Consider the following 26063-nt stretch of genomic DNA (forward strand, 5'->3'; position numbering starts at 1 on the left):
CAGTGGTGGCCAAAAGTATTGGCACCCCTGCAATTCTGTCAGATAATACTCAGTTTCTTCCTGAAAATGATTGCAATCACAAATTCTTTGGTATTATTATCTTCATTTAGTTTGCTTGCAAGGAAAAAACACAAAAGAGAATGAAGCAAAAATCAAATCATTGATCATTTCACACAAAACTCCAAAAATGGTCCTGACAAAAGTATTGACACCCTCAGCCTAATACTTGGTTGCACAACCTTTAGCCAAAATAACTGCAAACAACCGCTTCCGGTAACCATCAATGAGTTTCTTACAATGCTCTGCTGGAATTGTACACCATTCTTCTTTGGCAAACTGCTCCAGGTCCCTGATATTTGAAGGGTGCCTTCTCCAAACAGCCATTTTGAGATCTCTCCACGGGTGTTCTATGGGATTCAGGTCTGGACTCATTGCTGGCCACCTTAGAAGTCTCCAGTGCTTTCTCTCAAACCATTTTATAGTGCTTTTGGAAGTGTGTTTTGGGTCATTGTCCTGCTGGAAGACCCATGACCTCTGAGGGAGACCCAGCTTTCTCACACTGGGCCCTACATTATGCAGCAAAATTTGTTGGTAGTCTTCAGACTTCATAATGCCATGCACACGGTCAAGCAGTCCAGTGCCAGAGGCAGCAAAGCAACCCCAAAACATCAGGGAACCTCCGCCATGTTTGACTGTAGGGACCGTGTTCTTTTCTTTGAATGCTTCTTTTTTTTTCCTGTACACTCTATGTTGATGCTTTTTGCCAAAAAGCTCTACTTTTGTCTCATCTGACCAGAGAACATTCTTCCAAAACGTTTTAGGCTTTCTCAATTAAGTTTTGGCAAACTCCAGCCTGGCTTTTTTATGTCTCGGGGTAAGAAGTGGGGTCTTCCTGGGTATCTTACCACACAGTCCCTTTTCATTCAGGCGCCGACGGATAGTATGGGTTGACACTTTTGTACCCTTGGACTGCAGGGCAGCTTGAACTTGTTTGGATGTTAGTCGAGGTACTTTATCCACCATCCGCACAATCTTGCGTTGAAATCTCTCATCAATTTTTCTTTTCCGTCCACATCTAGGGAGGTTAGCCACAGTGCCATGGGCTTTAAACTTCTTGATGACACTGAGCACGGAAGACACAGGAACTTTCAGGTCTTTGGAGATGGACTTGTAGCCTTGAGATGGTTTCTCAAGTCCTCAGACAGTTCTTTGGTCTTCTTTCTTTTCTCCATGCTCAATGTGGTACACACAAGGACACAGGACAGAGGTTGAGTCAACTTTAATCCATGTTAACTGGCTGCAAGTGTGATATAGTTATTGCCAACACCTGTTAGGTGCCACAGGTAAATTACAGGTGCTGTTAATTACACGAAATAGAGAAGCATCACATGATTTTTCAAACAGTGCCAATACTTTTGACCGCCCCCTTTTTAAGGTTTGGTGTGGAATTGTATCCAATTTGGCTTTAGGACAATTCTTTTTGTGTTTTTTCATTGAAGACAAATTAAATGAAGATAATAATACCAAAGAATTTGTGATTGCAATCATTTTCAGGAAGAAACTGAGTATTATCTGACAGAATTGCAGGGGTGCCAATACTTTTGGCCACCACTGTAGTATATCTTGACATCAGCAAAGCATTTGACAAAGTATCTCACACCATCCTTATTGAAAAAATTACCAAGTATGGAATTGACAAGGCAACTGTTAGGTGGATTCATAACTGACTTAGTGATCGGACTCAAAGAGTGGTCGTAAATGGCTACACATCCAGTTGAATGAATGTCTCAAGTGGGGTACCACAGGGCTCTGTCCTGGGACCTGTATTGTTCAACATCTTTATCAATGATTTAGATGAATAAATTGAGGGTAAACTGATTACGTTTGCTGATGACACAAAGCTAGGAGGGATAGCTAATACTAGAGAAGAGAGAGAGAGGATTCAAAAAGACCTAAATAAACTGGAGCAGTGGGCAGTAACTAACAGAATAGTTTTTAACAGGGAAAAATGCAAAGTTCTACATCTGGGCAATAAAAATGAAAAAAGCATATACAAAATGGGAGGAATAGAGCTAAGCAACAGTACATGTGAAAAAAACTTAGGTATACTAATAGATCATAGACTGAACATGTGTCAACAGTGTGATGCAGCAGCAAAAAAGGCAAATACAATTCTGGGATGTATTAACAGAAGCATACAGTCTAGATCACGTGAAGTCATTATCGCACTTTACTCCTATTTGGTCAGACCTCATCTGGAATACTGCGTTCAGTTTTGGGCACCACATTTTAAAAAAGACATCGCCAAACTGGAGCAAGTTCAGAGAAGAGCGACCAGAATGGTGATCGGTCTGCAAACCATGTCCTATGAGGAACGGTTACAGTATTTGGGAATGTTTAGCTTGCAAAAAAGAAGACTGAGAGGAGACTTAATAGCTGTCTACAAATATGTCAAGGGCTGTCACATTGTAGAAGGATCATCTTTATTCTCATTTGCACAAGGAAAGACTAGAAGCAATGGGATGAAACTGAATGGGAGGAGACACAGATTAGATAATAGAAAAAACTTTTTGACAGTTAGGGTGATCAATGAGTGGAACAGGCTGCCATGAGAGGTGGTGAGTTCCCCTTCAATGGACGTCTTCAAACAGAGGCTGGGCAGACATCTGTCTGAGATGATTTAGTGAATCCTGCTTTGAGCAGGGGGTTGGACCAGATGACCCAGGAAGTCCCCTCCAACTCTACCATTCTATGATTCTATTCTATGATTCTATGATTTCCCTGATGAGACACAAGTTGGAGACCCAAACAAATTGGACTTGTACTCATTCTGACCCATTTTCCTTTGTGCAGAAAGCATTTTGGTATAGAGGACTGATGAGCATAGAACTTTCCTGTTTTTTCATCTTTTATTTTTATAACTGTTTTAGCACCTTTTATGAATGTCTGTTATTTCCTTAGTTTTATACATATGAAGCACTGTACCTTTTGTGTATTAAAGCCCAAAACTTTAAAAGGAATCTGTCAGCAGGTTTTTTTCTATCTTTTCTGAAGACAGCAGGAGATGGAGGCTGAAACACAGAATTCAGGGATGTGTCACTTGTCAAATTGCTACTGTTGTTTACTAACTGTGAAGGATTAATCACTAAGAGATTAACATTGCCAGACTAGTTCAGCAACTAAGCAACTCAATGTTTATGGACTTAGTACATGGAGAGCCTGGTGTGAGCGTAGACGCTTTCTCACTTCTGCTTCATTCTAAATCGAAAAGCTCTGATTGTGTCATAACAGCTGCGCCCTGTAATCTAAGTAATACATTGTTGGATTCAGCTTCTCTTTGCCTATATGATGTTGCTCTCAGATGAGGTAGCAAAAACTTGCTAACAAATTCCCTTTAAAAGCTTTGTCTTGTTGCCATAAAGACTAAGTGGTAGTTTGTGCATGTTACCTATGTATGGCCTGCAGTCAGTGAGTACATTGTGTGAATGACATTAGGACTTACCGCCCTTTTGTTAAGTGGTGGCAGCATTAAGTGTGTTGGGTACATGGACTGGTTGGGGGTATGTTCTGTATTCAATCTGTATCCTGAGTGAGGGGTGAGTGTGGGAATGAGCTGCAGTGACGTGGACCTATAGTTCTCCCCACCCAACGTCATGAAGATTAAGGGAGGGCCCGAACGTGACATGGCTAATAGAAGATTGTGTTGATACACAAACTGTTCTCACATACGGTGATTCCTGCAAGTATTCCTGAGCCCATGCAGTGGTTTGCTCAATCGATTCATGCCTGTTTTTTATGCAGTGCTGCCTGAATGCCCATACAAACACAAGTGTCGAATATTGACTGTTAGCCTTTTCCTTTTTGAACATTGATTTCTCCTGAATCTCTGAATCTTTTAAAGATATTATGTACTGTAGATGGTCGGATATTCAAAATCTTTGCAATTTTACATTGAGGAACATTTTTCTGAAATTGCGACACAATTTTCAGACACAATTGTTCACAGACAGGGGAACTTCTGACCAAATTTGCTTCTGAGAGACTCCTGCTATTTTTAAATATTACTATTTACTTTTTCAGCTTCTTGTTAACCCTGTCACAACTTTTTTGAGATATATTTCAGCCATACTTTTCAAAATTAGCTATTTTTTTTCAATTGAAATGGAATAATGTCTAACTTTCAACTTTTGAAATGTGTTCTATGTTTTTGTGAATAAAATATCTCTATACGATTTCAAAAACCTAGATTTTTTGGTTTCTTCACATTTTACACAATATGTCAACTTTTTTGGAATTGGGGTTGAACATCAGTTTCCAAAATAATCTCTCTGCTTTTCAATATACTTTGTTCATTTGTCAACAAGCTTTTGCATTCCCTCAATAAAAAATATTTTATGCTGAGCAGCAAGCCACGAATGAACTGCTTTCTTCACCTCTTTGTTACACGAAAATCTTCATTTTTGTAGGGATTTTTTATCATGTAATCCACTCATTCATCCAACAGAATCAGTTCATGTGCATGCTTAATGTTGTCATCAGTCGTGGATGTTGTTGGGCGTCTGTCTCCTTCATGACCTATACTTGTGTGACTTTTCTTGAACATATCTATCCATTCGTACATACTTCAAAACAATTTCTGCATACTATGCATGGAGTTTTCAAAAGTATTGGCACCAGACACACCTTCTGACCACAAAAAACAATCACTGCACACTGCTATTCTTTATGACAAATCATCAAAGCCATTGTTTCCCAGACCAAAGGTACAAATAAACTGATGTAACACATTCAAAATGCACAGCAGTGACTGGGTAGACAGCGACATCATATTGAAAGCGCATAAGTTTTAAAATAACTGAAATGTGAAAAATGTTTGACTTGTAGATAATAATAAGTTTGTCTTAGGCCCACTGGTGGAAAGATTCATTGAATTCTCCTCATGGGATCATGATTATTCAGGCAATAAAACTTATAAAAAGAAACAATTTAAGATGTGCAAACTATACTTGTCCACGCATTGATTTGTGAAACAGACATAAAGTACAAATGTAAGTCTCATCATATGATGCAGCATGATTATATATCTAAGATTCCCCAATAGCTAAATAACCAGCACAATATAAAGTGATTCTCTGACAAGGCAACTAGCAAGTAATTTCTTTCATTCTACATTGATATATTGAAAAAAGAGGCAAAACGTCTATAAATGCCTCTATTTGTTTCCCCATCTTTGTAATGTTATGCATGAGTCTTCCAATGGGAGATGTCATTTGCAAATAGGCAGCATGAGAAATTTTTACCTGAAGTTTTCATTTCTTTTGGGAGAATATTTACGATCACATAACTCAGCATTAAAGCAGGTATATATCACAACTGAGAGAAAACAGAGTGAAAATTCCATGCCATGTAATTAGCAAAAAAAACTATTTTTCTCTTGAATAGAAACTAGGCTATGTCTAAATTCTAAAGATACTTTGAAATGTGCATCTATAATGTTTGTGTTTTCAATGGATGGAAAAAAATATATTTTGTTAAACTTTCTATACAATAAACTGATACTCATTGGCATAAATTATCTATTTGGAGAGTTTTTTAGTTGTTTTAGTATTGCATTTTTATAAATCTCTTGAGAACGAACAGCTGCAAAATATAGCACAATTTAAAGTTATGTTTATATTACTGTTGTGAGCATCTTTTGAGTGTCCTTTTGATGTTTCTTTTACCATTGATGACAAGAATAGCGTCCTATTCTTGCTGTTGTAAGAGTGGTGGACTGTGCTGCTGTGTTCCTACCACTGAAGACACCAATTGCGTCAATATTGTAAATATATAAGATGAGATTGTCAGCTCACCTCCTCCATTGATTAACGCATAATCCGGGCTGCACGGATCCACTGGGTGAAAGACAATATGCACAAAATAATAAGCATCCAGTGCCTTTTTGGACGAATTATCCCAAGAAATCCAAGGTTTCTTAAAACAGCCATTTATTTCTTCATTTTTAAAACAGGTAACAAGAAGGTCAGGCAGTTTGGATACACTCATGAGTGCAAAAAAGGCATAGAAACCAACATGTTTTGACCCAAACAGGTCTTAATCATGGAGTTGCATCTATATGTCTGTTTAAAAGACTTGTAAAGAAGTCCAAGTTTCGCAATTTCTTTCTGGGAAAAAGGAACTGCCCCTTTCCGGTCTAATTGAATTTCCTGAGATCATTCGTCCAAAAAGGCGCTGGATGCTTATTATTTTGTGAATATTGTAAAAAGTGTCATGCTTTTCTGTGCATCTTGTGTGTAATGTGATATAGAGTTGTACAAGTACTGTTAATGCAGCAATGTAAAGTATAATATGCATAGTTCGTGTACAGTATAAGGATAAGGACAATAGGTTTGTACATACTGTTATAAGATAGTAACAGTAGTTAGCTAAAGGTACAAGATAAGATACAGTTAATGTTTGGGGGCTAGGCTACAGTGGGATGGAGGAAGGAGCTTTTGAAACGAAGCCTGAGAGATTATAACAACTAAATGCTGTTTGAGGGTATGACTTGGAGGTTTCAATATAATGTAACTTGGTCATAAAGGCTGATCAACTATTGCCCCTGTCTGTTGTGCTATGATGGTAGGCATAGATGACTAGCTTACCTATTCCTGGATTATGTCTACTCCTGGCAGGGTATACAGGGAATGATTTACGTCCCCTCTGTTTCCGGGGTGACCACAATCAACAATCCGGCCGGCCAAGTGTTGACACAGGAAGTGATGTCACCGCTTGCGTTCTACCTGATGGATATGAAGTTCACACGCCAGAAATGCGATCCACAGGCTGAATTTGCATCACACCCCGAGGAGATGGCATGGCACTTTAAAGCAACACATGTGGTGAGCCTGCATAGCAGCGATCACTGGCAATAAGATGATGTCTGTAAGAGATATACCATGAATTTTAAAGAAAACTCTCGCCTGATGAATCTACTTTTTGATGAAACGCGTCTGAAGTATTTTTGAGGACAACTCGTCCTTTCTGGCATATGGACAGAGTTCCTTTGGATGATCTCTGACAGCGGCAATGATAAATAAGGGGTGAGATTTTTCCATTCTCTACATGAGCTTGCACTGAGTTTGCATGGGTTTTTTGTCATTTGTTTGCATTATATTGTTATATGCATCCTAAAAATAGCATTTAATAGGATATGCACAATATAATTTTTTGCATTCTTTGTATTTAGATATTTTCAGCTGCCTCTGCATTTAAACATGGAATAATCTCGCATTAACCACTTCCAAGATTGATATTAACATACAGTGAAGGAAATAATTATTTGATCCCTTGCTGTTTTTGTAAGTTTGCCCACTGGCAAAGACATGAACAGTCTATAATTTTAAGGGTAGGTTAATTTTAACATTGAGAGATAGAATATCCATAAAAAATCAAGAAAATCACATTGTTTAAATTAGATAATTTTTTGTGCATTTTGCAGTAAGAAATAAGTATTTGATTCCTCTAGCAAATAACACTTAATACTTGGTGGCAAAACCCTTGTTGGCAAGCACAGCAGTCAGACATTGTTTCTAGTTGATGATGAGGTTTGTGAACATGTTAAGGAGAATTTTGGTCAACTCCTCTTTGCAGATCATCTCTAAATCATTAGGATTTTGAGGCTGCTGCTTGGCAACTCAGAGCTTCAACTCCCTCCATAAGTTTTCTATGGGATTAAGGTCTGGAGACTGGCAAGGCCACTCCATGACCTTACTGTGCTTCTTTTTGAGCCACTCCTTTGTTGCCTTGGCTGCATGTTTTGGGTCATTGTCTTGCTAAGCAACCCATCTTCAATGCTCTTACTGAAGGAAGGAGGTTGTTGGCCAAAATCTCGCGATACATGACCACATCCATCTTCCCTTCAGTACGGTGCAGTCATCATGTCCCCTTTGCAGAAAAGCACCCCCAAAGTATAATGTTTCCTCCACCATGGTTCACGGTTGGGACGATGTTCTTAGGGTTGTACTAATCCTTTTTTTTCCTCCAAACACAGAAAGTTGAGTTAATGCCAAAGAGCTCAATTTTTGTCTCATCTGACCACAGCACCTTCTCCCAGTAACTCACAGAATCATCCAGGTATTCATTGGCAAACTTCAGACAGGCCTGCACATGTGCCTTCTTGAGCAGGGGGACCTTGTGGGCACTGCAGGATTTAAAACCTTTAAGGCATAATGTGTTACTATTGGTTTTCTTGGTGACTGTAAGCTGCCTTGAAATCATTAACAAGTTCCCCCCATGTAGTTTTAGGCTGATCTCTTACCTTCCTCATGATCATGGAGACCCCACGAGGTGAGATTTTGCATGGTGCCACAGATCGATGTCGATTGACAGTCATTTTGTATTTCTTCCATTTTCTTACTATTGCACTAACAGTTGTCTCCTTCTCACCCAGCATCTTAATTAGGGTTTTGTAGTCCATTCAAGCTTTGTGCAGGTCTATGATCTTGTCCCTGACATCCTTAGAAAGCTCTTTGGTCTTGCCCATGATGTAGAGGTTTTAGTCTGACTGATTAATTGAGTCTGTGGACCGTAGTCTTTTATATAGGTGACAATGTAAGAAAGCTGTTTTTAATGTAGGTAACAGCTGATTAGCAGAGTCTAACTGGTCTATAGGAGACAGAAATCATAATAGTTTGAAGTTTATCAAATACTTATTTCTCACTGCAAAATGCAAAAAAAAGGTATCTGATTTATACAATGTGATTTTCTTGATTTTTTTGGGATATACTATCTCTCAATGTTAAAATTAACCAACCCTTAACATTATAGACTGTTCCTGTCTTTGTCAGTAGGTAAACTTACAAAAACAGCAAAGGGATCAAATAATTATTTCCTTCACTGTATATGAGTGGATATTTTACATTATTCCATTCCAGTATGGTATTTGTGGTAAATGGACACCTTTAGAAATCATATCATATTTTCTGACCCATTCTTACTGAAACCAATAGTGCATTACGGTTTAGAGTCAGGTGGACAGTGGTTGTGCTTTCAGAACATAATAGATAAAAAGTGAGGATACTCCTCTGGTGTCAAATGATTGTCAGAATTGAGTTAAACTGACATTAACACTATACCATAACTCATGAGCAGATCCGTTTAATTTAGTAAACGGGTTGTCTATATGATTGACTGATTCCATTGTCATAGACCAATGACCAATGGGAATTAAATAGGCATACTACTCGTGTTCTTTGAGCAAGAGATTCCTTTTTTGTTTTAAGAGGTACTTGGTTTCTTATCACCTGTGTACATGTTTTGACTTGTGTCACTATTTTTGCACTTAAATTCATTAGATTATAATACGATTAGAATAAAGATTGAATTTTATACTTCTACTTTGAACCAATAGCTACACCTTGCTTTTGAAAAGAAGGCACTTCCTGGTAGACACTCAGCTAGGGAAGTACAGTAACAAGGTCAAGTTCAAGTGCAGTAGGCTGCTAGGGCCAGAATGTACCTATTATTCGAGGCAGTGGGAGGCTGTACTTGAATCCAGTGCGGATATTCCACTAATGTCAAGAGCTCAAGGCCTGGCATAGAGGCTAAAGGGCACATTGTGTCCTCTGATGCACAGGGGAGATGGATGCAGAACCGTGTGAAGGGAAGGTATGGATCCTGGGTGCATTGCGGTACTGGACTGGAAATCCCTGGGGCTGACAGAGCCAGTGGGCATAGGGATAGTCCAAGAGGAATAAATGTTAGGGCTGAAGATTTTAAGGACTATAACTAAATAGATTACATTTTCCAAATTACCAATAATCCATCCTTTTAAGACTCACTTGTTTGAATCTTTCCTCTTGTGTATGGCATTTACTTGCCTTTGATTACCACTTCTTTAAATTAGGCTTTACACATTTGTAAATAACTAAGGAAGTGTCACGGCAGTGACTCTCAGGCCTTCCCAGTGCCACTCTGCTCACCATGCAGTTTTTCCTCATTTCTTTCCATCCCGCTGAGGCTGTTTTATGCAGAACTGCTGCACCTGCATGTGACTTCCATCTTGCCTAGGGGGTGTGGCCGGTCTCTGCAGGAATTTAACCCTGCTGTGTCCTGCACAGATTAGCTTCCCCAGCCAATTCTGTTTCAACAAGCTCTATATCTGGCAGCTTCACCCACCACTATTGGCTCAAATATTGGTTCATAGCTAGTTCATCTGCTAATATCCTGTTTGTACATTTGCTTGTATTGATTCTCTGTTATTGACCTGGTTTGCCAACCAGTCCAGCCTGACCTCTCTGCTGCTGACCTTGGCTTCATCTACTGATCCTGTGCTGCCTGCTCTGACCTCGGACCGTCTGACCATGTTTTGTCTTTGCCTCTCTTTACCACGTACCCGAGCCTTTGATCCTCCTGTCAGATCCTGCTGTCCTGGGGACTGCCCTGGAGTGCTACCTGGCGACTACTTGTGGCTGAGTCTAACCTCACCACCAATGGCTCTAGTGAGCACCTGTTAGTTTCTTAGTCATGCCCCTCCAGGGTATGCCTGACCCATGGTGGAGTTACAGGAAGCAAAATCCTCTATATTTCAAAAACAGATTTTTATCCTGGTGACTACTTATGTGAAGCATTAGCTGTGTTATAACATACATTTACCTCCACTAAGATAAATGTTGTACTTTGACAAACATTGGTGGCTTCCCTCAATCAGTCCATGAGTGCTGTCCCAATTAAATAAATACTATGTATAACTGATCGCATAAGGAATGTATACCATGATCTTAATTGTTAGCATTTGTATCTTCAGTGGACAGATGAAAACATTTACATTATGTCCATGTGACCAAAAGATCAGCTGAAAGAATTAGAAAGTGTCCATAATGGTTGGTAACAGCAGGGATCGGATTACAGTCTATTTCAGGAATCTTGTACAAATGACACTTTATATTTACTATTCTCACCTAATTGAATTAAATACAAGATTATCCTTCCTTCTCTGTCTATGTAGCCATTGAGATCTTTTATCACTCCTTCATTACCCCATATTTTCCTGATGGGGAATCCCATCTCTTAAATTCAGATTGATAAAAGTAACATCTTGTGCAGTCATTATAGCACAGTAGTTACAGTTATATGAAAAAGTTTGGGCACCCCTATTAATCTTAAGCTTAATGTTTTCTTAAAATTGGTGTTTTTGCAACAGCTATTTCAGTTTGATATATGTAATAACTGTTGGACACAGTAATATTTCTGCCTTGAAATGAGGTTTATTGTACTAACAGAAAATGTGCAATCTGCATTCAAACAAAATTTGACAGGTGCATAAGTATGGGCACCCTTATCATTTTCTTGTTTTAAATACTCCTACCTACTTTTTACTGTCTTACTAAAGCACTTTTTTTGGTTTTGTAACCTCATTGAGCTTTGATCTTCATAGCCAGGTGTATGCAATCATGAGAAAAGCTACTTAAAGTGGCCACTTGCAAGTTGTTCTCCTGTTTGAATCTCCTCCGAAGAGTGGCATCATGGGCTCCTCAAAACAACTGTCAAATGATCTGAAAACAAAGATTATTCAAAATAGTTGTTCAGGGAAAGGATACAAAAAGCTGTCCCAAAGATTTAACCTTTCAGTTTCCACTGTGAGGAACATAGTAAGGAAATGGAAGAACACAGGGACAGTTCTTGTTAAGGCCAGAAGTGGCAGGCCAAGAAAAACATCAGAAAGGCAGAGAAGAAGAATGGTGAGATCAGTCAAGGATAATCCTCAGACCACCTCCAGAGATCTGCAGCATCAACTTGCTGCAGATGGTGTCACTGTGCATCGGTCAACAATACAACGCACTTTGCACAAGGAGAAGCTGCATTGGAGAGTGATGCGTAAGAAGCCGTTTCTGCAAGCACGCCACAAACAGAGTCGGCTGAGGTATGCAAAAGCACATTTGGAGAAGCCAATTTCTTTTTGGAAGAAGGTCCTGTGGACTGATGAAACCAAGATTGAGCTTTTTGGTCATACAAAAAGGCGTTATGCATGGCGTAAAAAAAAAACAGCATTCCAAGAAAAACACTTGCTACCCACAGTAAAATTCATGCTTTGGGGCTGTGTGGCCAATGCCGGCACCGGGAATCTTGTTAAAGTTGAGGGACGCATGGATTCCACTCAGTCAGCAGATTCTTGACAATAATGTTCAAGAATCAGAGATAAAGTTGAAGTTACGCAGGGGATGGATCTTTCAGCAAGACAATGATCCAAAACACCGCTCCAAATCTACTCAGGCATTCATGCAGAGGAACAATTACAATGTTCTGGAATGGCCATCTAAGTCCCCAGACATGAATATCATTGAACATCTGTGGGATCATTTGAAGAGGGCTGTCCATGTTCTGCGACCATCAAACTTAACTGAGCTGGAATTGTTTTGTAAAGAGCAATGGTCAAAAATACCTTCATCCAGGATCCAGGAACTCATTAAAAGCTACAGGAAGTGACTAGAGGCTGTTATGTTTGCAAAAGGGGGATCTACTAAATATTAATGTCACTTTTCTGGTGAGGTGCCCATACTTATGCACCTGTCAAATTTTGTTTGAATGCAGACTGCACATTCTCTGCTAGTACAATAAACCTCATTTCAAGGCAGAAACATTACTGTGTCCAACAGTTATTACATATATCAAACTGAAATAGCTGTTGCAAAAACACCAATTTTAAGAAAACATTAAGCTTAAGATTAATAGGGGTGCCCAAACTTTTTCATATAACTGTATATTGAGAAGGTCAACAAACTTATTGTTCTTGCATAGTTGCCAACAGTCACAAATTTGTAGAGACTACAAAACTTGGCAGTCCTGGCAAACTTGGGCATATCCAGCTCCAAAAAAGAGCAAATTCCACCCAGTGGCTCCTCCCACATGGTTTTTGGTGTCCTTGAGATTGGTGCCATGTGGAACTTAGAGAGTAACCTTCATTTTAATTTGTATTTTATAGATCACTAGTACACATGAAAATAAGAAACTTTGTGATATATCTCATGAAAGAAATCTGCTTCTTTCTTCAACAAGCATGATCACTTATTTTCAAAATTCTCAGGTAAAATCTGTATTCAGTAAAGACAGATATTTACTAGTGTTGCGCGAATGTGCTCGGATAAGAGGTTATCCGAGCATGCTCGAGTCCTGACCCACTATCTTTGGCATCATTGGAAAATATGTTTGTGTCGCCACGGTTATTAGACAGCTGCAACACATGCAGGAATTCTCAGTTTGTCAGACAATCCGTGCATGTCACGTGGCTGTCAAACAGCTGTGAATCCTGCAGCCATGGGGACGCAAACATATTTTCCGAGCACTCGGTTAGGAGCTGAGCGTGCTCTGATAACCCCTTATCCGAGCACAATCGCACAACACATTACTGAGATGAAGCTGTTTTTTTTTATAAATTTCATTGAAGAAGGGAAGGGAGAAGAGAAGGAGAAGTTTTGTTTCTTGGCCCTCCTTCCTCTTTATATAAAATTTTATCAGCTGAAATTGTCATCTCCTATTTCAGTAATGTAGAAAATCTGTCTTTACTGAAGACATATTTTTCCTAGGAATTGAGAATTTTTGAGAATAATATAATTGATCAGTCCAGGAGGAGAAACAATCAGATTTCTATGAAAAGATATATTACAAAGTTGGTTATTTTCAGGTGTACTTTATTTAGAAAATAAAAACTAAGACTACGATTACGCTTTAAACATTATTTTACCACCTTAGTAGACTGGTAGGCAAGTAGAGTTATGTATATTACATGTGTTACTTTATGCCAACAAGCTTTTTGGAGATGGAAATTTCATTCTAATGCAAGACTTGGCACCTGTCCACACTGCCAAAAGTACCAATACCTGTTTTAAAAACAGCAGTATCACTGTGCTTGATTGGCCAGCAAACTCGCCTGACCTTAACCCCATAGAGAATCTATGGGGTATTGTCAAGAGGATGATGAGAGACACCAGACCCAACAATGCAGACGAGCAGAAGGCAGCTATCAAAGCAACCTGGGCTTCCATAACACCTCAGCAGTGCCACAGGCTGATCGCCTCCATGCTACGCCACATTGATACAGTAAATGATGCAAAAGGAGCCCTGACCAAGTATTGAGTGCATTTACTGAACATACATTTCAGTAGGTCAACATTTTGGATTTTAAAAACTTTTTTCAAGCTGTTGTTATAAAGTATTCTAATTTACTGAGATAATGAATTTTGTGTTTTCATTGGCTGTAAACCATAATCATAAACATTAACAGAAATAAACACTTGAAATAGATCACTCTGTTTGTAATGACTCTACATAATATATAAGTTTCACTTTTTGTATTGAAGAACTGAAATAAATTAACTTTTTGATGATATTCTAATTTAGTGAGATGCACCTGTATATGAAAATTAATTCTATACATAGCATATTTTAATATAACATAGAAATGCCATTAGTTTTCTATTTATTACATGCACATCTCAAGAGTTCATACAATACAGTGGGAAAATAAATTAATCTCTCATTGGAATACATTCAGCAAAGGCACCATGGAATATCGATTTGCCATCCGATACTAATGTCTAGCACCTAAAGCAACCCCGCAAAACTTGAGCACAAAGGGTAGAGAAGGTTGGTCCTCTCCTTTTTGGCATAGTTTATTGAATTGTTATGTTAGTAAAGTTATTAATTTAAAATAAATATTTAAGTCACCAAGTTACAAATAAATAATACACTATATCTCAAATGCATTAAGTAAGCTTTCATTGTTATAGGAGTTTTTCTTTTTTGTCCTGACTTTATTATTCCTTTTTTAAGAAAGAATTCTAGTTTCAAATTATCTAAGACAAATCCTTAACACAAAGCTTGTCACCGTCAATTACAATAAATTCTGCTTTTTATGTCTTTGCAATTATTTTACTAATCAAAAAAATCTGAAGAGAATTAGGACAGATTCAATTCAAGGTTAAAAAATTCAGCTTGCCCTCCATAGAAAGAAATACATTCAGAGAAATCTCAGCAAAGCCCAAGAGATATTGTCATAGTTTATGACTGAAATCTAATTATTCTTATTATTAAAGAAATAACCCCACAAAATTCAGCTGGTGGAATGAAACTGGACATGTTGAAGTTACTAATGTCTGATCTACTCACCAGGGTAAGGTAAGTTATGAAGCTGGTGTGTCAAAGCTTGACAAATGTAATAACATCCAATATACATCTAATTTTATAATATGAAAAACTATCCTCCCTAACATGCCTGTGGGTATTATAGAAAGATGTTCAAAATTGAAATGCCATTTGAATACAGGATTCTATTTTCAAACAAAATAAGCTGATCTGGAACATTGCCTGGCTCCTGGGATACCTGCAGGAAATCTGTCCAGCAAATTAACATACACGGATGAGATGTCAGTAGCCTCAAAAATACATTATAGTGTTGTAAAGTATAAAATAAAACAAGAAACAAAGTGAAAAACACTCCATCGTGAGCTTTCCTTTGCAGAATTTGTACAACCTTTTAATATAGTATATACTGTGTACTCGTATATGCATCTAAAAGTGCATTAATCCATGGAATGACTTGCAAACATCTTGAATTGAAATGAGGGTGAATTAATGAAGTTCCAATTCTAACTTAATACATGAACGCCATTAGGAATTATTTAATGTACGTTCATAAATACCTTTGACATAGTACCATATTTTGTAAGCATTATGATGTTTCGCAAGGTACAAATATTTGGTTTGAGGCTATGACTATGTATGCATTGTTCATCAGAAATTCATTGGAGTTGTATCTATACACTATGATCTGATGGATTTTATGACTTTCTAATTACTGAAAAAAATAGTTTTAAATCTGGAGCGCTGGATACTTCTTTTTTAATTAAATATATTTGGCTTGTCTGAGTTGGTTTTCCACTTGAACTAGAAAAACTTATGTCTATCACTAATGTGTCAAAGGAAGGCAGCTACAGAAATAAGGTCCTCATACACATTAGACTAATGTCAGCCGAACCTACTGAGATCAATGAGAGTGGCAGACTGTTTAATGTGTATGGGGTCTCCTAACTTTCCCACAACACACATCCACCATCTGCCAAGTATGGGGCGAGCTGACCCAGTGAGTCTACTCCATACACCCGTTACCGACTTGTACCATACATATATGGCTGATGCCATGAAGGGGTTAATAAAAAATATATCTGCTTGAAATTGTCTAACTGATCATTATTGGCTATAATAACCTTTTGCTGCATGGAACACAAAGGTTTTTAGCTTCACACCCTGGCAATGCCTAAGCAAGTTACTCAACACCTAATTAAATGCAGACACCTTTGATCCCTAAACTATTTGACCCAGTTAAATGGGGGTTGTCCACTAATAGGACAACTACGTCTCAATCTTAATGTTTGCCCCATTAAAATAAAAACACTTATACTCACCCCCAATGATGGTGCCGTTCCAGCAATGTCAGCATTCGCTCTCACGGTGTTCACATCACTTGAGCCCTGCACCCAATTAACAGGAAGTCAGAACTGCAGCTGCCACTCACTTCCTGTCAGTTACTTAAGCATTCGAAGGTGGTGGACAGAAGCCTCTACTGATTGGGCGCAGGGCTCCCATGACGTAAACACCTCATGTGAGCCCTGGGAGAGCAAGTGCCGACATCGCTGGAATGGCGCCGGCACTGGAGGTGAGCATAAGTAATTTTATTTAAACAGGGGAAACACTCAAATTAAAATCTGGTTGTCCTAGTGGTGGACAATCCATTTAAATATTGTTAGAGAAGGTCATTGGAATATAAATTAGATATCTACTATATATAAACTTATTTGTGCTTTCCCTAGTAAAAGTTTCTGAATTTGGGATAAAGAAAACATGGCTTTGCTGTTTTATTCTAATTCTCATACGCAAGACTTTCAGCAAGTGACAACTACTTATTGAAGCCACACAGCATAAGAAAAGTAGGCAAATCTGGTCTGTGATTAGTTTATGGAAAAGAAAATAGACAATTTATTTTCCATTCATTTATTTTGAATGGTTCTCCTGAAAATGTATATTTATAGATGCAATCTGTTTTAACTAAAGTACTTCTTGAAGATTCACAAAAAGAACCTGATTCAAGTGGACAGGCAGCTTCCATTTTATTAAACAGAAGAGACATGCGATTAATGATCCAGGCTAGGTTCTGCTCTATAGCTGGGAGGAGACTGGGGACATTTTCTGCAAACTGATGTTTAGTAACATTTCATGGGAGCCTTTACTGCTCTCTCTGTCCCTGTCTGCACACATTCATCTAGTCTGGTTGGCAAGGGAATAGACACAAAGCAATTACAATGCTTTACTTAGTTGTTATTTGGGAATTAATACAGAAATCAAAATCAATTGGCTAGCTGGAGGGATTGCTAAGTTTCTAGGTTGCTATATGTGTGCATTCTGTAAAGTATAACATTCTGCTCTTTGGGTACTATATGCTGAGAAATGCAATCATTACTGTATGAAAATAATAGTTTGGACATTATACCAGCATTATAAATGCTCCCATGGTAACCTCAACGATTTTTTAACAGCTTAAGTGACAATGAAAGAAGAGTTATCTAGGATCTTTGTAGTTTGCATGAATTCTCCTAGTTCATGCTGGCTAAGCAACATGGTTCTGTATCTGTTTTAAAAAAAAGGTTATCTGTAGTTATAGAATGAAAAGGAATTCTCCAAGAATACACACAAAAAATAACTAAAGGAAATGTAATTTTAAATCAATTTTTAAATACCTTTAATTAAATCACACTCTAGAGAAGTTATCACTATAGAAATAAAAAGATGTCCATCTTGTTATAATAACATAATATGGTGCTAGTAACAAGGAACAGGTGCCTTTGAGCATGGATGTTCCAGTGCTGTGACTTAGAGTTAATTTGACAGTATATGCTACAGGATCACAGCAGCGGCTTAGCATTCAAAAAGACAGGTGGACAGAAATGTCAGTGGCCTCTTCTTATCCTCAGTACCCATGATATTGTCAGTGTTAGATAAAAAAGACAGGTTGGTCAGCAGTTTGACTAGCTTCTACATACCTTAGAACCCCCTGGTATCTCCAGTATGAGATCAGATAAACAGGGTGGAAAGCAGTTTGAGTAGCAACTTCTTAACTCAGCAACCCATAGTATCTCCAGTAGTAGATCAGATATTGATAAGGTAGACAGTAGTTTGAGTAGCCTCTTCTTACCTCAGCACCTCTGGTATCTCTAGTATTTGATCATAAAGTCAAAATGGACAAAGGTATGAGCATTCTCTTTCTATCTTTAGTGCACCTACTATCTCTAGTATTCATTCAAAAGCCATGGTGGACAACAGTGTAAGCAGCCTCTTCTTATCCCCGCTTTTACATGGTATCTCTAGCATTATGTCATAGAGACAGGGTGGACAGCAGTGCTAACAGCCTCTTTTTACCTTAGCACCCCAGTTCTCTAGTATTAGATCAGGAAAACAGGTTGGACAACAGTGTATGTGGCCTCTTCTTTCTTCAGCGCTTTTGGTATCGCCTGTATTTATATTAGAAAGACAGGGTGGACAGTAGTGTTATCAGCCTCTTCATACCTTAGTAGTAGTACCCCCAATGACTCAGGTATTACATCAGACAGACATGATAGACAGCAGAATGAGAAGTGTTGGAAACACATATTGCTATACATGAAGGAATGGACAGAGATTCCTACTGCACATTCTCAGAGTAACATGTACTATCAACATTCTAGTACCAGTTTGGTAGCGTAACAATGTGCCAGTTTTGTTCCTTTGCTATTACCTTCCAGGACAAAATAAAGTGATTTGCTATTTAAAGATATTTAGGAGTTTATTTAAAATGACATTTCTTTTGTTTTAAGATACTTAAACATGACAGACCCTAATCATTGTCAAGGTTTTATTTTTGCTTAGAAAAACGCATATCCTACTGCTCATATGCCTGTCTATCTTCAAATCATAAGCTTTTTATTGGAAAATAAACAAAATGTTTTTAATTGAATAGAAATAGTATGGAATTTTGAGAAGTTGACATAAGGTTTTGTCTTTTGTCTGGAGTTATTCATACTCTGCTGGCCTGCAAGCTCATTGCATGCTACAAAATAAGGAGATACAGTCTTAGTTAAATATAAACAAAAAGTTGGTGAGATGATCTCTTGGTTGAGCATGAATACTTGGTAATAACTTTTAGACTTTCTTTTGAAGTCATGTATTGAAAATGTGGAATCGATAAGCCTAATTTTGTCTGTTTTTTATCCTTTTCAGCTGTTCAAAGAAAATTTATGACAACAAGACAATGTGAGATAGTCATGAACCTTTTTTCTTTTGGTGTTGTATGTCAGGAAATATTCTTCAGGTATACTTCTCACAAATTGCTCAACCTCTCTTTTACACAGCCTAAGTTTGTTTGTACATTCATTAACTACCTAGCTAAACGCAGTTAGATAATTAGAAATTCTATAACACAGCAACAACGTGTGAACTGCAAAGCAACTCCAAACAGTCTTATTTATTAAAAATGCCTTGTAAATGATGAGCCAATAGCCTCACATTATGTGGCAAATATAATTAAAAACATAATAAAAATAGAGCACAAGCTAAAAGCATACAGTGGGGAAAAAAAGTATTTAGTCAGCCACCAATTGTGCAAGTTCTCCCACTTAAAAAGATGAGAGAGGCCTGTAATTGACATCATAGGTAGACCTCAACTATGAGATACAAAATGAGAAAACAAATCCTGAAAATCACATTGTCTGATTTGGAAAGATTTTTTTTTCAAATTTTGGTTGAAAATAAGTATTTGGTCAATTACAAAAGTTCATCTCAATACTATGTTATATATCCTTTGTTGGCAAGGCCAGAGGTCAAACATTCTCTGTAAGTCTTCATAAGATTGGCACACACTGTTGCTGGTATGTTGGCCGATTCCTCCATGCAGATCTCCTCTAGAGCAGTGATGTTTTGGGGCTGTCACTGGGCAACACAGACTTTCAACTCCCTCCAAAGGTTTTTTATAGGGTTTAGATCTGGAGACTGACTAGGCTACTCCAGGACCTTGAAATGCTTCTTACGAAGCCTCTCCTTTGTTGCCCTGGCAGTGTGCTTGGGATCATTGTCATGCTGAAAGGCCCAGCCACTTTTCATCTTCAATGCCCTTGCTGATGGTAGGAGGTTTGCACTCAAAATCTCACTATACATGGCCCCATTCATTCTTTCATGTGCACGGATCAGTCATCCTGGTCCCTTGGCAGAGAAACAGCCCCAAAAGCATGATGTTGCCACCCCCATGCTTCCCAGTAGGTATGGTATTTTTTGGATGCAACTCAGCATTCTTTCTCCTCCAAACACACCAAGTTGTGTTTCTACCAAACAGTTCTACTTTGGTTTCATCTGACCATATGACATTCTCCCAATACTCTTCTGGATCATCCAAATGCTCTCTAGCAAACTTCAGATGGCCAGACATGTAATGGCATAAGCAGTGGGCCACGTCTGGCACAGCAGGATCTGAGTCCCTGGCGGCGTAGTGGGTTGCTGATGGTAGTCTATGTAACGTTGGTCCCAGCTCTCTGCAGGTCATTCACTAGGTCCCCCCGTGTGGTTCTGGGATTTTTGCTCATCGTTCTTGAGATCATTTTGACCCCACGGGGTGAGATCTTGTGTGGAGCCCCAGATCGAGGGAGATTATCAGTGGTCTTGTATGTCTTCCATTTTCTAATTATTGCTCCTATAGTTGATTTCTTCACACCAAGCTGCTTGCCTATTGCAGATTCAGTCTACCCAGCCTGGTGTAGGGCTACAGTTTTGTTTCTGGTGTCCTTCGACAGCTCTTTGGTCTTCACCATAGTGGAGTTTGGAGTGTGACTGTTTGAGGTTGCGGATAGGTGTCTTTTATACTGATAACAAATTCAAATAGGTGCCAGTACTACAGGTAATGAGTGGAGGACAGAGGACCCTCTTAAAGAAGAAGTTACAGGTCTGTGAGAGCCAGAAATATTGCTTGTTTGTTATTGACCAAATACTTATTTTTCACCAAAATGTAAAAAAAAATTCTTTCCAAATCAGACAATGTGATTTTCAGGATTTGTTTTCTCATTTTGTATCTCATAGTTCAGGTCTACCTATGAAGTCAATTACAGGCCTCTCTCATCTTTTTAAGTGGGAGAACTTGCACAACTGGTTGCTGACTAAATACTTTTTCCCCACTGTATGAATCCATACAGTATATACTAATCTTTATTTTAAAATAAATTCTAATATTTGATAAATGGCTGTACCTATATCACATCATTGTTTATTACTAAATTGCTAAAAAGGTTAAAATATTTTTTTCCTAATAATTGAGCTAAAAATATAAACACATAAAATGATTAAAGAGCAATAAGTTCTATCTTAGAAAATCAACAATAAAAAATAAAATGTTGGTACTGTGTTAGTCAGAAGACATATAACTATGTAAATATTTGGGGATGATACCATTATTGACTAACAAAAAAAATACATATATATTTGCAGATTTTTAGAACACAGAGGAATAGCAGATGAGCAGATCTTTTGAAATTCCAATTTCTGACTTTGCCAAATTTTCCCAAGATTTGATTTGTGTTGAATACATTTGCACAAAACTCAATGCTGGAAAGATAGAAATTTCTAAACTTTGGGGAAAGGAGAGAGAAAACTTCTTCCAATCAGAGCTTACACTCGAGAGGAGATACACTCTAGAGGAGAGAACCCGCTGATCATAAGAGTTTACACTCTGCAAGAAAGAGAGACTTACTCAGTGACTCTGGAGATGGAAAAAGACTCTGCCATACAAACTGTGCTGGACTAAGAACCACCAATTTGTGGTGACCCAGGTACCAACCACCACTGCATAAGGTATGATAATCTGCTAGATATCATAGTTGCAAGGCATTATGGAGGGGCCCACTTGGCAATGCAAAATGACATTACCCCACTCTCTGCTGCTTCAACAGTGTGGGAAATTGTGTCAGGTAAGTTTCTTTTTTCTTTTGGAGAATTGCGAATCGAATCTCAAAATGTTCAAATTCGCATAGAACCACAATTTCAGGAATTCGACTGGAACTTGATCCTCTTCAATCTGCTCATCTTTACAGATGACTCTTTATTAGAGATAAGCAAACTCGTACTTAAAAGTTCGGGGTTCGTACCGGACTGTTAGTGTCCAGTGCTAAACTCTAAACATGGACTTCTCCCGGAAGTCCGTTTTAATGTTCGGAGTTCAGGGAGAAGTCCAGGGACGATAGAGAAAGAATTTTATTGCTCCAAAGTTTGGTTCCCAATTGTTTTCAATGGGATTCGGGTTCTGGTTCAAGTTTGAGTACGGATCTGGTACCCGAACTGAACTTTGGACTTAAGTTGGGGTCGGATACCAGAATCCAAACTTCCATGTGTCTGCTCATCCCTACTCTTGATCAAAAAGGAAATAAAAAAAAATAATTATTCTATGAAATGGTCCATGTGTTCTAAAAGCTTGGAAATTTTTCTGGTTAGCCAATAAAAGTATCATTTTTAGAATACTTCTGTCTCCAAAAATGATTATAACATTTATGGATTATCCTTAAAAACAACTTGTAAATGTGAAAGCCATTCAAGTAACGTGATAACATTATAGACAAAATTTGGAATTTTTTATACCAATATTTGTCTTTTAACAATCTTTACAATATGTTCATACCCAGGTTGGCATTTTTTTGAGAGTTGATGATTTTAAAACCACCCCTCCTTGTTACACTGGTTGTTCTATGTAGTTTGTTTTTAAAAATGGCTCGGTGCGAGAATGAAATGCGTAAAAATAAAAGCTGTGAAATTACTATTCCCTTCTGGAACTGCTTTAATTTTCCATCAGCGCGGTCTACTTTTAAACATTGATCTCTTTTTCTACTAAACATAGAAAGCACATCATTGCATATAAATAATCACTAGAGTACAAATACAAGGACCTCTATTTTAAATATGCTGTGGATATAATTGGGTTAAATCAGAACACATTCTGAGCCTACTTTTTATCTGTTATTAAAACCTAGGTATAACAGGAACAAGTGAGTATAAGATATACTGTATGTATTCTATGTTATCATCGCTATGTAATCATGGCATAGAACTCTTCAGTTATAGGGAATCTGTCAGCAGGTTTTTGCTACCTCATCTGAGAGCAGCATAATGTAGGCAAAGAGACCCTAAATCCAATGATGTATCACTTAGTTTACTGTGTGCAGCCATTGTAAAACAATCAGTTTTTAGATCTAGCAATGCAGCAGAGCTGAGAAAGCTGCCCCCGCCCACACCAGTCTCTGTATATACATAGCTGTAGACAGTGAGGTGCTTATCACATAAGGGGGCGGAGTCAGACGAGGGCTTACATTACCAGCAATAATAATCACCAGGTGATTAAACATTCAGACTAAGTAAACAACACCACACAGCCGGAAATGTCACACATCATTGAATTCAGTGCTTTTTCCCCTACCTCATGCTGTACTCAGATTACATAGCAAAAACCTGCTGACATATTCCATTAAAGAACACCTTATCTTGTCTCTTTAAGACAATGAATTTAAAAGCATTAATACATATTTTGGTTCTGATTTATTAAGACTGGCATTTCATAAACCAGTTCTAATGAAAGGTGTGCAGAATAAAATGTGCTGAATTCATTAAGAGGTGCATGTCATTTAATGAATTCGGCACATCTAATCAGTAGCTTGTGCCTTTCCAGAACTCTGATTGAAGTAACATTTGTGGCCTAAGAAACGCCTTTACTTTTCATGATTTTGTCATTGAATGAAAGAATGAATGATCAATTTGAATAGTGGAGCTGCCTAAAACTGGCATGAAAACACCAAAAGTCACTAAACTCTTGCACAACTTTGCATTTTGCAAAAATGTTGTAACTTTTCAAAGTTTTTCTCTAGTTTTCTGAGATAAGCACTCTGATGAATTGGAGCTTTTGTTTCTCATGCTTATACATACAGCTGTCAAGTAATGAGTGATACACTGGAATTTAACTACATTACATATGACTTGAAACTGGTGTATCATTTTAAAATAGCACTGCAGCTTTTCTCACTGGAAATAAATTCTACAAATAGATTTAACTGAAAATCACTAGAGTTCATTGTACACAATGAATTATCTAAAATTAAATGAAGCATTACATTCCTGGCCTGCTTTTTGGAGTTGGCTTGTAATCTGGTGTTTGTAATGATGGCTGGTAAATGCTATAAAGTTAATGATCATCATCTAAACGGATTTCCTATCTCTTCAACATTGCAATCAAACAAAGATTAATGAAAAAATAAAGGGAACGATGAGAGCCATCAAATGAATTGTCATTTGAAATCTGACATTTGATGTGGATGATGCAAATAAATATACAATTTAGCCTAAGCGGGAGTGACTTATTTAATTGGATTGCAGTGCTAGTTATTAACCTCTAAATAAAGTCCAGTCTGCAGAAAATGTTAAAGGTTTTATTTCTGCAAGTATTGTGGAATAAATTTACAAGCTACTGAACTTAAAGACTTAAGCCCTTAAATTTATCTGGTGGAAGGAGCTCATAATGCATTATTTTCACTATATTTTAATGAAATAAAAGACTATGCAATAATGCATATTGCTTTATTACAATACTTTTATTACAGTAATGATGTAAATGACTGAAGAGTTAACATAAAGATGTAAAGTCACTGTAAAAAGGGTCATGTGCTGTAATTTTTCACTTTAGTTTAATATTATTTGCTAATGGAATAAAAAACCCACAAGAAATTGTAGTAGAGTTACATAACAGTGCATTGCTTCAGAGTGCTTAAAGTAATTGGTTTAATTTCTTTTACATTAAAAACAAGTATGAGCTGGAAAAAATGTGTTTATAGTGATTTTGTCTGAAAAGGAATGTTAGAATGTTTCCAAAGAAAGTGAATTGAAATGCATTTGTTGGTTCAGAAGTGTCCAACTTTAATTATATGCATAATTTTGTAATATTACAAATTCATTTTAACACAAATCTGCTTTCTTCAACCTTTGCAACAATTTTACTATTGCTACATCTGACAATGTATGAATATTAATTTTGACTCCAGCTATCTAAGACCCTACAATGAGTATCGGGGGCCTTTTAGGCCCCAGTGCTTACTTTTTTTGCTATTATCTGCAAAATTACTTTAGTTAGAATTTCTAAATTCTAGGTATTCCTCAAGTATGTCGTTGTTGGTAATATCCAGTTGTTCATAAAAAATTTTTGATAGGCATTTTGGTGTAACAATGCATTTTTGGGGAAAACCACATCTGTATGGAACGGGGGCCTGAAAGGCCCCTGCTATTTTTATCATGTACTCAGCAGTGTTTGTGTCTCAAGTTACTTTATTTGTAGTCAGGGTTGCTGGTGGATGGGCCAGGGGTGGATCATGAAGAAAGTATGAAAGGTGAAAGGCTGCTGAGGGTGAGAGGAGGAAGGGGGCACTTTACCCTTACAGTGTGTCACACACAAGCAAAGAGTGGACAACCCTGATTGTGTTCATTGTTTTTTCTTTTTGTTTTCTAACATCTAGTCAGCAATGGCACAGTCTTCCTCCAAGCGTCTGATTGACCAATAGATTGAAGCAATTATGTTTCAAAGTGATGATGAAAGTGAACTATCTTTGTCCTATGAAGAGTACCTGCCACCAGCTAATCAAACATCCTCATCCAGTGATTCTTCTGATGATGAAGAAGTGGATCCAGTGGATCCTGAAGAAGTGATAAGTAGAACATCCAAAACGAACTTTTTTGGGGACAGCCATAGTTCCTAGTCTATGCAAGGTGGGATATCCATGGCTTATTTTCCTCCTGGCCTGGAGAGTACCAAAGAATCATCTGTCGGCAATGTACAAAAGAGCTCACACACACAAGATGCCAGCACATAAGCTTCACCATCACCTTCTCCACTGACAGCAAATATAGCATTACCTGCTCCAGACCTGACCACAGACCAAACAAATTTTGCTTATGAGAATATTTTAGCCACATGTCACCTTTGTTATGTA

At 37.8% G+C, this 26063-nt stretch overlaps 1 protein-coding gene across 2 annotated transcripts in view; it reads right to left on the reverse strand.

The window, feature by feature from the left end:
• The window catches only part of GALNTL6 (polypeptide N-acetylgalactosaminyltransferase like 6), a 3351701-nt gene that overhangs the window by 686872 nt on the left and 2638766 nt on the right, over nt 1-26063 (reverse strand). The gene's annotated exons all lie outside the window — the stretch shown is intronic.

The sequence above is a fragment of the Phyllobates terribilis genome, unplaced genomic scaffold (genome assembly GCF_046119375.1).
Source record: "Phyllobates terribilis strain yellow unplaced genomic scaffold, ASM4611937v1 Scaffold_1__5_contigs__length_1240528914, whole genome shotgun sequence".
In the NCBI taxonomy this organism is placed as follows: domain Eukaryota; kingdom Metazoa; phylum Chordata; class Amphibia; order Anura; family Dendrobatidae; genus Phyllobates; species Phyllobates terribilis.